The sequence below is a fragment of the Pteropus medius genome, unplaced genomic scaffold, assembly GCF_902729225.1.
Source record: "Pteropus medius unplaced genomic scaffold, Ma_sr-lr_union100, whole genome shotgun sequence".
In the NCBI taxonomy this organism is placed as follows: Eukaryota; Metazoa; Chordata; class Mammalia; order Chiroptera; family Pteropodidae; genus Pteropus; species Pteropus medius.
In genome coordinates this window covers 1,106,694-1,124,232 of record NW_024342468.1, presented here as the reverse complement: position 1 = coordinate 1,124,232, position 17,539 = coordinate 1,106,694, and the positions used below count along the sequence as shown (strand labels likewise).

General features: G+C 48.3%; 1 protein-coding gene and 1 pseudogene across 4 annotated transcripts in view; one reads left to right on the top strand and one right to left on the bottom strand.

Moving 5' to 3' along the window:
- MED27 (mediator complex subunit 27) overlaps positions 1-17,539 on the top strand; it is a 175,410-nt gene that overhangs the window by 77,817 nt on the left and 80,054 nt on the right. The gene's annotated exons all lie outside the window — the stretch shown is intronic.
- On the bottom strand, positions 9,865-9,983 carry LOC120602758 (uncharacterized; annotated as a pseudogene).

Below are 17,539 nucleotides of genomic sequence, written 5' to 3'. Positions count from 1 at the left end.
TCATTTTATGTGTTTTGTGTTAAGTATGTTTTATTGTATTTTCATTTTGAAAATTATTAATTTATACTGTGTGGTGCCTTCAAAACAGGAGGTTAGATTTTAAACACCCCGGTGTGTGAGAGGACAGGTCACTTACAGAGCTCAGTGAGGATTTGCCTGCTACACTTACTGAATTTGATTCAGATCTCTGCGAAGCGTGGACAGGGATGAGTGTCAAAGGTGCTTTCATTGCTTCTGATGGTGAGTTAGAACATAGGCTCCTTTGGATTTTGGCAGCGACGAACGCAGATAGTATGCTCCTCTGGTTTCTAAGGGCTTCCTGGCTGGGAGAGAGGAACATGGGTGTGACAGCTCTGCTTTAAAAACCTGCGTTCTGAATGGTGGTATCCGAGGGGATTTCTCTCTTGACAGGTGCAGGCTCAGGTCTCCGATGGCACCTGCGCGCTCTGAGATGCAGCTGTACTTTAACGTCACAAGCGTCTGTTGTTTTGTATGGCCGCCTTAAAGATATGTGGGTACAAGTAGCAGTTATGAAAAACTGTCACGAGTTGTCTTGGACTGGAGAGCAGTCTCTTCGTGCCTGTGGGTGACGATTTCAAAGACAGGACGCACTTCGCTCCGCTCTTCAGTGCACCTCCAGATCTCTGCCCCTGGGGCGTCAGCGACGTTGGTGAATGAGTCAGCCACAAGTGTTTGTGGATTTCCCACTCCGTGTCTGACTAGTGCACAGTGTCGTGTGCCCTTGACTGCGAGGAGCTTGCAGTCCCATTGAAGGGTGAAGTTATGTTCAGAGGCAGGTAGGAGAATACCCGATCCAGGTGATCTGTACGGAGGGTCCTTCACGAATGACTGTGAGCTGGTGTCCTCCGGGAGGAAAGATTTGGCCGTGTCGCCAGCTCTAATGGGAATTCTAGATCTGGGCAGAGCCTCGGGTTCTATGACAGGTCTGGCTCTCAGGCTCTCAAGCATGGAGTTCAAGGTGAACCAAGAGACCACATCCTCTTACGGTGACAATGAAATCAGTGACCAGAAGGGCTGTGTGACCAAGGTGTGAATCCAACAGGACGAGGCCAGTGGTTCTGAACCTGTTTCGGAATCAGACTCTCCCTGCCTTTGGGCAGCGTGTAGGAATCAGTGTGCCGGCCCTGGGAGACCAGAGCCCGCCCCACGGAGCTCATCGTCTTGTGGACGTGTAACTAGTGCTTGTACTTTCAGGACCCAGGTCACGGACCTCAGGCATGGTCAGAAATAGGGAAACCAGTGGAGGCCCACGGGCAGCACAGAAGATGCCTTCGGAGCAGGAAGGTTCTGGGGCAGGGGTGGGGGCGGCCTCCTTGGAGCATCACCGTGTTGTTAGAGATGCGCCATGAGGCATCCGTGGGCTCCACCGTGGCAGCAGGGACCACTGTCAAGGGCCCTGGCCCTCAGGCAGAGATGGAGCTGGACTTCGACGGGAGCAGACGTGGGGGAGGAACGTTAGGTGGCTGGAGGACAGTCTGCCGAAGGTCAGAGGCGAGGCGGGTCTCGCAGGAGCTGGAAGGATGGAGAAGGAGAAGCACCTGGTTTTGGGGCGGGCAGGGGTGTGGGACGGTGCTGGCTGAAGTGAGACTAACTAGTAGGTGGCCGGTGACAGTATTTTGAGCAAGGTGCTGCTAGTTCAGCCACTTTAAAGGTAAACATATCGCTCCCCAGTGGTGGCTGTTAAAACACAACTGTGTCGTGCTGAAGTAGGTTGTAGGTGGATCCGCAGTGATGTCTGGGATCTGCATGATTCTGTTTCAGTTTCTGTAAAGTATGTTTATGTCGGGGGAGGATGGGTAAATAGAACGGGATGGCAGATAGGGAACATTGCTAGAGCCAGCCGACATGGGACTTTATGAAACGGTTCTCTCTACCTTTGGATATGTTTAAACATTTCCACAATAAAACGTTAAATTAAAAATAGTACACCTGGTCGCACAGCATTGTGAATGCACACCAAACTGTGCACTTGAAATGGCTAAGACGGTAAATTTTGTCATGTTTTTTACCCCAATGAAAAAAAAAAGTTTTAAGATGATAAATTGTGTGTCATATATATTTTACCTCATTAAAGAAAATACGTATTTTACCCACGAAGGGGTAACATCAGACTGTGACTGGCGGCTACAGAACCTGCTGCTGAGGCCCCTTAGGACGGGTCTCCTCGAGCGAAAGGTCAAGGGCAGTGCTGGGCTCCTGCCGTTGTCCCGGGAGGCGCCTCCGACCCAGACCAGCTTCCTGCTTCACGGTTTTGCTAAGAGGAAGCTCAGTGTTAATTAGTGACATCTGAATAGTGGGAAATTTTCTGAGAATGCGTTCTTTTCTGATATTAACCAACTGTTTAATAATTGCCGCAAGCCTCGATTTCTTCACCCACAAAATAGGGATAGCAACCTCTATACCCGATGGCTGTCGGAGTTTAATTGAGATGATGGATACGAGGAAACCTAGCTCCGTGCACCTCCCCTGAACGGCCTTCTGCAGATGGGGCTCGCCAAGTCAATGGCCTCTTTAACGGACAGATACCAGCGGTGCATTAACTACTCCTGCGTAAACGAGCAGAGCTAAGTGGCTTCCAGAATATTTTCTCAATATTTACTGTCTTTTTTTTGTTTTTTAATTGAAAAGTGTGAGTAAATGCTAGAGAAAATTTGGAAAAAGAAGAGCTCATAGTTTACCTCTTTAATGTCATGATTTTATTTTACTTTGTTGTATTTATAGAATAATTTTCCCAGCTCATATTTTCCAATTTTCTAAAAGTCAGCGAATTCAGTCCTGTCTAAATAGACATAGATTCTGACCTTTTCCAACAGTTTTTTGGTGCATAGGACGTCGGCATGTTCTCTTATCGGGAACTCTGAGGCCCGGGAGGGGACGAGCACTGACACACGGCTGGGACGTGAGCCAGAGTTCGCGCCACGCCCTGACTCCTAGCAGACTGTTTCCCATGGCCTCCGTAGGATCCAGGTTCAGGAGGGTCTCTGGTCCTTGCTCTAGTGATTTCACAGGTAGTTCCTCATGACGGCCCACAGCATTTTACTAGCTGTGAAATTATGACCGTCGGGATAATGTAAACAGAAAACAAGAGGAGATAGAACATTAAGAAATTTGCAGGGAGATAAAATGCCTTTAAAAAAACTAAAAGATTGAATTAATGTCATCAGGAAACCGGTTTGATCTCGTGCATTGTCAGGTGCAATGTTTGGGAGCGGTTGTGATTTCTTTTAAGACAGGACCCATTTTGAATAAAGTTTCTCTGAGTTTAACACAGCCTAGAAGGAGCTTGAGCCCCCGCCTGTCCATCTTCAGCCTTTTTCCCGTCCCCATGGAGGAAATGACTCTGCTGGACAAGTTTGGGGACACATCACGTCAGACGTCTGAATGACCGTTGCTCATTCTCACCTTTAGGCCTTGGCTTTTCCCTGTTTCCAACACTTCCTGAGTTGCTGGCCACTGGTTCTGAGTGCCGGCTGTGCAGCAGATTGGCCCGTGGAGCTTTTAAAAAATATCAGTGCCCTGGAGGCTTTGGTGTTAGGTGGCAATTTCCCCAGACCTGAGACTCCGCCTCCTTGTACAGGTAACGAAAGAGCCGAGAAGTGGAGACCAGCATCAGTCAGAGGACAGGGCTTAGCCTCTTCGAAGACTGGCGGCCAGGGGGACAGCGTCTTGGCAGATCGCAGGAATGTTTATTTCGGATTTTTTCCGTGGCATCCGTTCAACGCCAGGAAACAGTGGAGCAGGACCACAAAACTTGGGTGGAGAATTTGACCCAAGAATTTCATATTCAGCTAAGTTTTGTTGTATAAGAGGCTAGCGTATTCTTTAAACAAACAAACAAAACCCACGAAGAACTCAAGGAAAAGCCCATGAGCCTTTCTTGGAAAACCTACCCAGTGACAGAATTCGGTGAGTCAGGGGATCAGCCCAGGCCATTTGTTCTTCCAGCAGGTACCACTGACTGCCTGTTACGCGCCGAGCCCTGTCCTGGGTCTGGGATTGTAACAGCCCATCAGCTTACCTTCTAGTGAATAACGGCAAAACCTTCGGTCTTTCTGAACAAGGGCAGGTAGTTGTCAGGAATATGTTATAACATATCATAAGGTAAATATAAAATGTGGAGATGGAAAACATTCACAGAGCAAATAGAATTGGGAGTTTGGGTACGCAGATCGCCTTGTCCGATTTGGGGGCCAGAGATACGTCCAAACATCAGGAAGTAGAGGTTTAAGTACAGGATATAAAATTAAAAAGAAAACCCCTAGAAGAACTTATGAAAAAAGGAAGAAGATGCAGTATCGCCTCCCAAGGCAACAAAAAAGACAATTCACACGGCAAAATATAAAAAACAAAGCATTAACAGCTAAAAACATAAGATGACCAGGTCTAGATCACACGTCTGTATTATCAATAAGTACCGAAAGAATAAATGCCCGTTAAAAAGGCCCAGATCGTCCCCCAAGACCAAAACCTTACTGTGTACAACATTGAAGGAGTAGTGGCCAAAGATGGCTGCATTTCTAACTAAGAAGATTAGGGTCGTGATGGAAATAGTGGGCAAGGTGAGCTCAAGGCACACGGTGTAGATGGCTGCAAAGGGAAATGTTCTGACAACTCCGCGGAGGCGTGCGGTCCACCGGGAGGCCGTAATGGGCAATCTTGGGGCCAAAATACTGGCCATACGAACAGCAGAAAGTGCCAGGATGAACGATCAGACACCGAGCAGCAGGCGAGCTGTGATTTGCCATAGGCGCCCACAACAGATCAGGGAGGCAAAGTCAGACAAGCACGTGCAAGATGCAAATCCTTTCTCCTTATCTTAGTTTTTAACTAAAATGTCACCTCCTCAGAGAGGCCTCCCCTGACTGCCCAGTGTAAAGTAGCTTCCTCAGTCACTCTATCATACAACAGTTTTATTATCTTTGTGGTACCATTACTGCTGTCTTGTTGGTTTATTATCTTCGGGGTTGTTCTTGTTTTGTTTTCAATTATTTGGCCACAATCTCTGTGCAAGAGGAACCACGTCTCTCTTGTTCGCTGCTGAAGCCCCAGCGCAGAGAGCAGTGAGTCCTGAGAACAGGCCCTGTGGCAGGTGCTCAGGACACGTCCACGAATGAGACAAAGCCCCCGGGCTTGGTGCTTACGTGTTAGCAGGGAGCGCAGAAGCGGGTAACCAGGACAAAGTCGTAGCATCTGGGGGGACAGGTGAGTGGTGCCGAGAGACGAGTGGAGCAGAGCTGGGGGAGACGGGTCGCAGCGTTTAAAGGAATGGCGAGGGGAGACTTCCTTGAGGGAGGGACATTCGAGCAAAGGCGAGGGGGAAGGAGTTAGCCATGTAGGTGTCCGCGGGCACAGCGTTCCAGACAGGGGAGCACGAAAGTGGGGAGCGTTCACGTAAGGTCATACGGACAGGTTGGGGCCTGGGGCACCAAGGGAAGGTACTTGGACTTATTCTTGGGACCGGAGGTCAAAAACCGGCCCTGGTTAAATGCGATTGAGTTGTGAGGACTCTAAGCTGATACGCGACCTTGAGCCAAGCTACAGACTGCGGATAGTTTTGCCTTTGTGTAATATAAACAGTAGTTCTTGCTTCATAAACTGTTTCGAGGGATACGGTACGTGCTAATTTCAGTTGTTAAAATGTCCATTTAGAACATTTATTAGCACTAATGAATTCAATTATTTCAAATATAGAAGCAAAATATTGCGCGGAATGAAAATATACGATATAATTAGACTATTAATGAAAACACTTGCATACCTCTGCATGATTGAAAGTGAAAGCTGAACAGTCTCAGAAGGATGGTGCTAAATATTTACATATCTGTCTGAGATGCACATTTTTAGATGCTAAAAATATCCATTGTTCATGACTGGAAGCGAAGTCTAGGTTTAATGTAGTAATAAACTCCGTATATTTGTCTCACACCCAAGTCAGAGCCAATTTTGTCAAGTATCACAGGCAGCCTTTGAAATAAGAACTGAAAGGAAAGGAGGTTCTTCCCCGGGCGACGGACGGGACCCGTTCCTTAAGGGACAAGCCCTCACCGTGAGTGGGGAGAGAGAGTTTGCTTGGTGGGTCGCTTGTTATTCTTGGTCTAAGTTTTGCACACATGTCCTAAATCTGCCGCAAAGTCCTTGAGCCACGAAGAGGAGACTCTGAGTGAGCTACCTCAGTGTCCAGCCACATTTTATTAGTTAAGTCACAGGTCGTGCCGGGCTCAAGGGGCGGGGACTGTACAAGGGCGTAACCCCTGGGAGTGTCGTCGGGCATCAGTGTAGCGGAGTACCACGCACAGGGAACACTCGGGGTGCAAACCGCATGCTGTCCGCTCCCGCCTTTGCTACTGCCGCTGACACACATGGCGGGGGCGGGCGGGGTCTGAGAGTCGTAAGCTCCTTTGCCCATGTGCTCTCCTCCCGATTGCAACCCCATTTCTCGCCTTCCCCACCACTTCAGGATAAATACAGTGGGGAGAAAACGGGCCAGTGGTCCAGTTTGTTTGGGACCCCGGGCCCGTCCCTGTTAGAAAGCGCGTTAATTCCCTGCCGCCTTCGTGTGTCCTGGGGGTGGCTCGCCGCACAGTGGGCACAGTGGATGGAAGCCCTCCTCCCTCAGCCGGCAGCGTGGCTCTGTGGCACTGTGTCAGGATGTTCAGTGGCCTTCGCCCCCATGGGCGCAGACTGCCTTTGGCTCCCCGCGTGGCTGCGAATCCAGCGAGACCCCCCGAGCCCCGTCTTGTGGACTCGTGGTCCCTTCTTCTTGGAATGGTCGATGCAGGAGGAGCTGTGCAGCTTGCATCGGCGAGGCTTGTATCTCACAAATGGCCACATTTTAAAATAAATAAACGGAGAGGGAGAAGAAGTTTGGATCATCTGTGCGTTTTCTTGGGCGTTTGACTTCTTCGTTCTCAGCGAGGGTATTTTCGTTTCGTTTGAGCACATGGGCCCAGACGCCATGCAGCTTTACGCGTGTCTCTTGCCAGTTTCGAGGGGACACGTCCTTAGCAAAAATCAGAAGTGTGCGATTTATTGTAATTTAGCCAAAACAAATAGTGGTTTTCCTTAAAACTTGCAACAATTGCTGTAAATGAGCAAATGTTTATACAAGGTGTGAAATTAAGTTTCATATAGTCACAAGATGTGAGTTCTGGCCAACAGCTCTGAAATCATATTTATATTTTGGGTAACAATCTCTGTGCTGTTCTTTGTTGCAATTAGGAGCCCTGCTGCTTCGAGACACGATACCCTCCTCCACATTCAGCTCGTGGGGAAAAAAAGCACTGCTGATTTCGGGTGAAAACGTGGGGCTTAATCCTTACTTTTAAAAATTTCGGGTGACTGAAATTCTTCCTCCGGGGTTTTACTTCCTAATCTGCTCCATTGAAGTATTTCCTCCACTAACAAGGAATTAAATTGTCTTTGCTGACTGCTGTCTCTTGTGAGAAGTGCCAGAATTCGTTGAACTAAGAAGGCTCTCCTTAGCAGCAGGGAAATAGTTAAAGCTCAACATTTCTTGTGTTTTTTTTGTTGTTTTCTTTTTTAAACGGAACTAGGCAGGCTAATGTTTCTGCACAGCTTTTCTACCAGTCAAAACCCATTTTAAAGAGAGTTTCCAAGGAGAGCAGAATTCACAAGATGATCGAATATTGTGCACTGATTTTTAAGAACTAATTGGGAAGCATAACTGTCTAGCGTCAGTTCTTCCTGATGGGTGGAGGGCGATGTGTTATTTTGTGCCCCCTTACCTTTTTGCCCTAAGGTCCCATTTGTTTTACGTAAAGACAAAGTGCAGACACATGAAATAGCTTACCGTGTGCGTGAGCTGGTGCCTGCCAGTCTGTCTTCTGCTCTCTTGAATATGAGAATCTCTTAATCGCCGCAGCCTTCGCTGACTGCAGTGGTCCACGTTTTGGGGTCAGAATCAGGTGTGCTCCGAGCGAGAGGAACTTTTTGCCTGGTCCAGCATTTGCTCTTTAACGAGTTGAGTGGCTGGTTCATTTTTAAAGCAGTTTAATGCTTAGAGCTACTTACTTACCGCTCTTATGAAGTGGCAGCTCGCTTTCTCCCCTCACCCACCTCCCTTTCAAAGGCTGTTTTCATATCACGCACGAGCTTATATCTATCTGTCTGTCTGTCTATCTATCTGTCTGTCTACATTTTTGCATGTGTATATGTATGTCTATATGTATGTAATGGATATTCCCCGCCCCGCCCCACCCCCAAAGAAACAGCAATTTTCTTGTTAGTGACATATTTGTACTCTTGGCAATTTGCAGACCAAAAGCTATGTAAAGAAACATTTACAGTTTTAACTGAGATTCTAAATTGGAGATACATACAGTTTTATTCTGTTTTAAATAAAAAGTTTAAATGTCCACTTGAGCAGACCAAGTAGCCTAAGGTTTTGAGGGAGGAAAAAAGAGATCCCGTAGAATCCTGTAGGTGGGTGAATTTTGTTATTTATCTGTCATCCATCCATCCATCTTTTTTCCTTCCTGGGGCCAATGGCTCGTCTGCAAGGAGGTAGTGTGGTCAAGTGGAAAGAACCCCATTCCAAAGTAAAGAATATTCCAGCGTAAGTGGCTCTGCTGCCAAGCAGATGTGTCTCCATGGGGCTATCACATGACCTCTCCATTTCCAACACAGAGAGTTCAATTAATTGAGCTCCATTCATTTCTTCATTCAGCAGATATTTCGTTGAGCACGTGCTATGTTCCACACACTGTGCAGAGGGGTTGCAGGTAGCAGTAAGCCCAGGATTGCTTGAGTGATTTTGTTTCATTACTAAAGTTTAGGGCTCTTTTTTTTTTTTTAAAGAACAGCTTCTAATATTCAGTGGCAAGTAAGTAATGCAACTTACTTAGAAAAAAACAAATATTTGCTCATATGCTTCTGATACAGAAAGGAAGATACACAAGTATTGGTTAAATTTCCTAATCTGCTTACAACGAGATTGCAGATAGACTCTGGATCTTAACTGTTTCCATTCATTGGTTGGCCTGATGTTCTTTAAAACGATGAGGCAGAAAGGAAGGTGCTCCGTCCCATATTTGACCTAGATTGGGTGCCCACAGCCTCCAGCCTCTGCCTCTGCCGAGCCAGGCAATGCCTAGGAGAGTTCTCGAGGCCCAAGCCTCGGTGGGAGGGAAACAGAGAAGAGCAAGTGGCACAAGTGACAGCCACCATCTCTGCGGTGCTTCACTTATCTGTTCAGGCTCGTGCCCCAGATCGTCACTAGATAGTTGTAGCTGGACGCTTCAGTGTACATGAAGTTCAAGGTCATAATCCAGTTCTGTGCATAAAGGGCTCTTCTTTGGCATAATTTTTAGGGTTTTGTGGTATAAATGAAGGGCAAGGATTGTGGGAGAAAGGGCGGGGATGATCTGGCCATATTAAAAACAGCAGTAAAATTTTCTTTGCCGGAAGTCCCTTATGTATAAAATTAAAAACCGGATAAAGGGCCCCGATCCGTAATTGTTCCGAAGAGCGGTGTGTCTCAGCCTGTTTGAACTTTGGTGCAAGATGGCACACGGTAGAGTGTGAACCATGCAGGGGACAATCTTTTTATTATTATTATTTAACTTAATAAACTTTCTTTAGAGCAGTTTTTAATTCACAACAAAACTGAGTGAAAAGAACAAGGAGTTCCTACGTCCCCCGTCCCCACCCCACACAGCCTCCCCCAGAGCGAACATCCCCCACCAGTGGCATGTCCCTTACAACGAAGAACCGCCACGGCTCTTCACGGGACTGAGTGGTTTCATGCAGAGTAGTGTCGCAGCCCTAAAACCCCGTGCCCTTCCTGTTCTTCCCCAATGTATATTTTATTATTATTATTTTTTACGCCTGCAGAACCTGGTCTTCCTGGGTGGTCTCCCATCCAAGTACTAACCGGGCCCGACCCTGCTTAGCTTCCGAGATCAGACGAGATCAGGCACGTTCAGGGTGGCATGGCCGTATACCAGGGACCGTGGCTCCACTGGGGCGCGAACCCAGGACCTTCCGCGTGTGAAGCAGACGTGCTAACCTCTACACTATGGCACCACGTCCCCCCAATATTTTTTAAATGTTTTATTTTTAAAACTTTTTAATGAAAAATTTTGAACACACACAAAATTGTCATGAACTCATGTGTACCCTAGAAGCCATCAGCCTCATGTTATTTTGAAGCAAATCTGAGACGTTTTATCTGTATTTTAGTATGTATCTCAAAGGCTAGAGAGATACATAAAACATAACGACTTTTTAAATTACATAACCACAAGACGTTATCTCACTTAAAATGAATAAAAACTCCATAACATTAAGTGTCCAGTCAGTTTTCAAGTTTCCAGGTATCTCATAGGCATCACAAATTCTTTTTTTTGCCCCACGTTTTGTTCGAATTGGGATTTCGATAAAATCCACTTCTCGCGATTGGTTGATAGGTCATTTGTGTCTCTCTTAACCTATACTTTTCCCCTCGACATCTTTCTCTTCCACTTTCTTTTCTTCCTGTCCCTCTCACGGTGTCTGTCGTTGGTGTTTTGAAAGAGACCAGGTTGTCTGTCCTGCACCGTTTTCCAGTCTGGATTTTGCTGATGACATCACCGTGGTTTTGTCAAACCTGCTTCTCTGTCCTCTGTGCTCTAGATTCGTAGTTGGATTAGGAAGCTTGGTCAGAGTCATGTTTGATTTGTTTGTTTGTTTTGGCAAGATTACTTCATTGATGGTATTATCTTCTATCAGGAGGCACGAAATGTCTGGATGGTTTTCTTTTTGATGATATTAGCAGCTATTTATGCTCAATGTCTAGATTCATTAGCGTACAGAGCGGTGATATATTAATGCTATCGTGCCTTGTTCATCTATTAGCTGGAGCTATAAAGACTGACTTCCCCATAATAACTATTTGATTACCCGATGGTACAGCTTACAAAGGACAGAAGAAATGCTCAATTCTTTCCCTTTATTTACCGGTTATCAAAATAGAGTTGGTTCTCTAGCATCCTTCAAGAATGACCAATTCACTTTTTCTGGTTATTTTAAAACTGAGTTTTTAATTTTTTGGTTAGTAACACTCATTTTTGAGTTTGCTTAAAAACAGACCTAGAGCAGTCACAGTCTCTTGGGGAGTTGATGGGTGCACCGGGTTCCAGAACCTTCTCGAGAAACCAGTACACCAGCCGCTCTCCGGGAGTGGGGGTGCCTTCCTCAGGAACAGCCAGCAGAGCAGACTGGTCCACGCCACTCACAGAGCCCGAGGGGTCCCGGGCTGGGCCGGATAAGTCAGGTTGCCCTAACCTTGGTTTTCAAGGAGTAAGGACACTCTTTAGCAGTTGTCTAGGCCAACTCACTTCCACAGATGAGGAAAGCGAGGCCCAGAACGCCGTCCGAGGCTGCAGCAGTAGTGGCCACGTGGTGGCTGGAAGCCGAAGTTTCTAGCTGTCAATGAAGTGCTACTTCCAGCAAACCAGGCGTGGGTCCCAGAGCTGCCGCTTCCTCGTCAGGCCTGTTCACTCGGCACTTGACCGCTCTGTGATGGCCACGGAGCGGAGGTCCCAGTCAGAGGGTGCGTCACACGTGGAGTGTCCCTGCAGAAGCGACTGGAATCAGGTTCCGGAACCACGGCTGGAATAACGAGCGGCCTAAGGGTTAACCTTCCTGACTGGCTGGCTTGGCAGCCCCATAAAGAATTCTGTTCAAGTTCATCCTCGGAACTGACATCAAAGTAGCACAGCTGCTACTAGAGCCCCAATTAGTGCTCTTCCCGTTTAAATGGGGCTCCTGCAAGTGAGTCTCGAAATAGCTGTGCTGTGATCAGGGTTTGGAGAGCAGAAAGGGGGAAGGCCTCGTTCGTAATTACAGTGTTCTCGGAGCATAATGATCTGTTTTTCAGTCTTCCCTGATTAGATAATAGCATTGTAGATTAGACACAGGAACAGCTTAGTTCACCACCAGGCTCATTTGCTATTTAGTTGGATGTCTTTTGGTAGCGATTTCCATAATCACTGTAAACAGTTTACATTTACACAATTTTTTTTACAGTGAGCGATGAAGCATATTGGTCAGAAGTTCAGCTCGTCAAGGAAGAAAAGAGACTTCGAACATGTTTCTCTGCTCACTTCCCTAGGCCGCCTCTTTTTCGCAGCGGAATTGGTTTGCGTTCATTGGCAGGGCCGGTCAGTAACGGGAGGCCGGACCAGCGATGACATCTGTTCACGTTTGGTTACAGCAGCGGCGTTCACACACCGGGGTGTGGTCCCAGCACCCATCACTCCCCTCGGTGCGCGCTCAACCCGATACACCCACTGCCCAACGTCTGTTTCCGCTCTGCTTTTTTCTTTCTTGGTTTTTGATCTCAAGAGCATAACTTATCAGCTGACTAGGATAATGGAAAGGATAATTGCGTCTGTAGCATCGCATCGTGGCATTTTAGAGCAGGGGCGTGGTCAGGTTCCTGGACTGAGTGAGGGACAAGAGGCTGGGTCCATTCTGGGCCTTCTCGGTTTGGCCAGGTCAGCTTGGGCTCACCTGCCTTGGGGAAGTTGGACTGGCATCGTTCTGAGGTCTCTCTTAACGCCCCTCTGTGTCACACTGGCCCTTACAGATCAGACTGTCACTGCCTCCACAAGTTGTTTTCTCTCTGTCCTCACGCCCCATCTTGGAGGACCTGCCTACCTCACACCCCTTCACCACAGACCCTGCAGCGCAGACTGGCCATCGGCCACCAGGTCCCCAGAGCATCAGGTAGAGCAGGCCCTTAGGCAGATGCCGCCTGGATCCCCACAGCCCCTCCGTGCTCAGGCTGTGTCCCCTGGAGGGCCGGCGGCTTCCCTGTCGTCTGGGTCTGTGCGAGACCCTGAGTGTCCCGCCAGAGCACTGGCCCTTTCTCTTCAGCTTTGCTCTCGTGCGTTCCTGTCCTTGCCGTCAGCGATCCCGAAGACACCTGCCTCCTAAAGCCCACGTGTCCCGGTCTCACGTGTCCTTGGATGTTACTTAATCTGTCTCTTCGACTCTCGGCTGTGAATCTGCGAGGTCCAGGGCTGTGTCCCGTGTGTCTTCGCTCCCCCAGCACTTGCAACAGGATGGGATGTGGTGAAAGCAGGTTAAGAGTGAATGACTCTAGACCACAGCTACTTTTTCTTTTTTTTTTTAAATTTAAAACTGGGAAATGAAACCCAGCGAGACGGTATCTGCTCAGACTCACTGAAGCTTGTTTGTTTAGAAGTGGCAACTGGATCGGAACTCAGGACTTTGATCAGACGTCCCTACAGCCGTTGCTTTCAGCCTCCTTTCTTGGTTCTGGCACGCAGCAGAACTCCTGTCTTTGCCTCCGCCCACCCCGTTGGAGGCAGTGAGAAGCACCGGGGTTGGCCAGAAAAATTAAAGGAAGAGCAACACGGTCTGGGTGGACTACTATCCACATTCCTGTAGACGCTTTTTAACAGAGAAGCAGCTGTTCATGATGTTCAAAATTAGATGAACGTCTCGTAATAGAGGTGTCATGCTAAGCTGCCACTGACTTGGTAGAAAATGTGGAGACACAGTCCTTTTAAACTATATTGGCTCCAAGATATCGTAAAACCTTACTTGTATATTTCGCAGAGCTCCAAATCACATGCTTAAAGGGTAAAAAATAATGGCGACTAAAACAAGTTTTACCAACGACTGCAAAGGAATTAAGCGTCTTTTTTTTTTGGCTTTTTACATCAGCTTAAAGGTCAGTGTAAAAGTAGGTGAGAGTTAAGCTTACAACCAACTGTATCGGACAGAAAGCCACGTGGGTCCTGTCAAACACCCGTTGCCATGGAAGTGTGTACACCTGCCTCACGTGGTTCCACCTGGACCTGTTAGGTTTGCTGCTCGTATGAAACGGAGCTGGCCTTCCGAGAGGAAAGGTCTGGAAAACCACCACTGAGAGTGGTTGCAAGTGCAGGACCTAGCGAAGGGACGCGGGGACGGTCACCGGCACGCAGCCGAAGCGACGAGAAAGCACCCCGTGCCAAAGTAATGCCGGGAGAGGGCCGGGCAAGGGGGGAGGGGCCCGCTGGCTGCGTGTGGCCTCCTTCAGCCCTTTCTCTCTCCTATGCTGCACCTTCGGGCAGGTGGGCGGAGGAGGCCGCAGCGGGTGTCCTGGGCAGCCCAGATCGCACCCCCAAATTTTGTTCCCAGCACTGTCTCTCACCGGTTTTGCATCTTCGGGCAGGTCACCTCTCTCTGGGCCCGAGTGTCCTCATTTTTCTTAAATGAGAGAATTAAACGCAGCCATCTCCAAGGCTCCCTCTCTGCTTGGTTAGACGCGATCACGCATCCCGAGTGTCCAGGGCCTTGAAAGCTCAGCCTCGTGTGGTACAGGGTCGAGAGGTGGGCTCCGTGTGACACGAGGCCCCAGGTTACCCGTTTGATCGGTACATCATTTCAGACTGGCCCCTTCCTCCCCAGGTACCCAGACTCGAGTATAACTGACATAAACAGTAGGACAGTTTGTAAGACTCTTTATTATAATAAGTTCCAAGGTGGGACAGCTCGGTGGGGGTGTGGGTACCATATTCAATCATATCTAAGATGTCACCAGCTCTAACATGCATCCTTACTTTACGTTCCACTAAGAAAAATCTGTCAGTTAAACTAGGACATATTATTGATTGTAAAACATACTCGATTTCAGAGATGATTGAGTATTGGGGAAAATGCACCTTAGAATCCAGTGAAGTGCAGACTGCCCGTCTCCGCACGCTGGCCTTGTCCCCAGTCCAGCTCTCTCCACGGTTGCTCGGTGGCTGCAGGCCCCGGGCACGCCAGGACACAGCTGTGGCTCCGCCTCTTCTGGTGCCTCCTGTTAGCGGACGGGAACCTTCCCCGGAAGCCCCGCAGCTGCTTTCCCCACAGGCCTCGTCGGCTGAACAGTCAGTCGTGTGTCACACACATGCCGTCATAGTCACGGGACCGGGAATGACCGTGGGGCTAGAGTCAGACTAGTCAGGATTCACCCTCCAGCCATCCCGGGCCGACTTCCTTTGCAGGATGCCATCTGTCAGAGGGTTTCGTTCACAAGGAAGAAAGAGGGGACGGACGGATAACTATCGAAGCAAGAAAGGATGTTGATAGCGTTAGGAGTTTTTCCAGGTAGAAATTGGTGACTAGAAATTGGTTCGTGATGAAGTTAGTTATCTTCTTGCTCTGAGCATTCAATGTTTGAACTTTTATTGCTATATTAAATTGTTTATAAATTCTGTAATGTAATTACTTTCTATACATTGTGATATAGAAAAATACACATTCAGTTTTGGAAAAAATTCTTTTTTTTTTTTTAACCCACGAATTTTATTTCTACACACTAGCCGGTTGATTATGACAGTGTTTTTAAAGTTTCTTTAAAGGTGGGTACTAAATCGCGTTTGAACGTTCCCTGCCTTCCTACCTGCAGACCTTAATTTTATCATTTTAAATGGTTCACAACAGAGGGAGGAGGTGTTCTCCATGTTCTCGCTTTTTATTTGGACAGCGGAGCTGCTGAGTCTTTTCCTGATAGAGATCCGGAGCAATTTAGACACCGTAGCCACCTGCTCCTTGATTATGACGCTCTCTAGCTCCGCCTCTTAGCCTTGACCTGTGTGTCCACGGTGCCTCTTTCCTTCCTCAGTGGTGGGAGGTGACCCATTCCTCCACCTTTGTCCTGAAAAGCCTTCCATGATTTAGTTTTGCGTTCCCTACTTCTCCCCTTTGTACGTTGGTGCCTGAGGTGTTCTCGATTTTCTGAGCAGGACCAGACTGTGTGTAGGCTGCTCCGTGTTCAGACTAGCTTTTGTGGTGTAACCATTCTTTTCGTGGATGTCACCAAGGGTCTTCTTGACCTTGTCCCCACTGGAGCATTACCCCTAACCGAGGCTGTCTCCATTCAGCCCAGGGACTTGTTGAGTTCAGGGAGGAAGACAACTCGGAGTCAAAGACTCACCGTAACTCGTTCGTTCATTCAGTGGGCGTTTACTGAGCCCCATGTCTGTAGGGCCTGGTGCTGGGTGGTGGGGAGGACTCGGCGGTGATGTTTGTTCTTTGCTGCCTCGGGAGTATTTCTGTGCTTTGTCCCCCTCAGCTACACGCCGTCTCTCCTTGACTCTCTGTTAACAGTGCCACTGAGTCTCTGCAAAGCTGCGTTTGATGTGAGAATAACTGAGCAGAATTTCCCTGCTCAAGCGTCATTTTTGGTAACTCTAAAGACGCTGTTTTGTATTGAGGACTCGCTTCAGTTAGAAACTGGAATGCGAAATTCGACCTTACTTACCTAATAGGAAGAAGGGACAGATCGTTTGAGGATTCGTTCCTCCAAAAGTATCTGAAATAAATATTCATGGGTTCAGACCTCTTGTGTTTGAAACCTTCAGGTTTGTGATGGAACAAATCAGTTAGAATTTATCTGTGCTCGGACTGAGGGTTGGGAGGAAGACAGCACCCATCAGCGTAGGATTTTTTTTTTTAACTGAGAGAGTGTAGTTAGCTTCGTGGCAAACTCTCGTCTGTCTGTCACCTGCAGTGTGTTTATGGCTTGATTACCTGTGTGTAGGGGTGACCCGAGCCAGGGCCCATGTAAATCAGCCTTCTGATGGTGACTTACATCTGACAGTGCTTCAGAAGTTTCCTCTCCGAGATGTAAGCTCCCTCGCATAGAGCACTGCAAAGCTGTCTTTTCATTTCTGGGAAAAGGTTAAGATCAGACAGATAATTATGACAAATCCAAGAGTAAATGTCCCTTTTTTTCATTTACATGCCCACGCGCCCCCTCCACCTCTCCCCATCTAGTCCATTAGCCATTTCTTTTAAATTCCATTTCAAATCCTGCCCTTCTCTCTGTCACCACGAATGTGGCCCGGGTCCAAGCTGCCCTCATCTCGCCCCTGGCGTCCTACAGATCCTACAGGCCACCCTGCCACCCCACCCCCCCCAACCCCCAGGCCTGCCTTTCTCTGCAGAACAGGGAAGTCCACCCACACACGGGACACGGGACACGGGACACGGGAGACACGCCATCCCAGCCCTCACTCTCGGCCCTGCATGCAGCATCCTTTTCACGACATAAATTTAATTCTGTCCTGAATGATTTAACCTTGCAGCGGCTTCTGGAGCTCTCCACGCTTGTTCCCACCTTGTGCCTTCTGCCCGTGGGGCCCTCCCTCGACCTCCATGTGGCAGGCGGCCCTGTGCGCACCCCCATGCGCAAGCATGTCAGCGATGTTTAGAACACGTGAAAACAGAGAGGAACAGAACGAACTCCCGTGGGACAAGCCCTTAAACCCCGCGTCGCTCAGGTGGCCGGACAGCAAGAGCGTCCCCTTTTATTCTTTCCTTTTGTTTTCTGTTGTTGTTGCTGCTGTAATATTTTAAAAAGCAAACCTCTGGGGGCAGCTCCATAGTGTAGCGCTTAGCACGTCTGCTTTACACGCAGGTCCTGGGTTTGCGCCCAGGTGGAGCCCCGGACCGTACCCCGGATGCACCAGGCCCCAGGGAGACACCCCGCCTTCAGAGATCCAGTTCTTAAAAA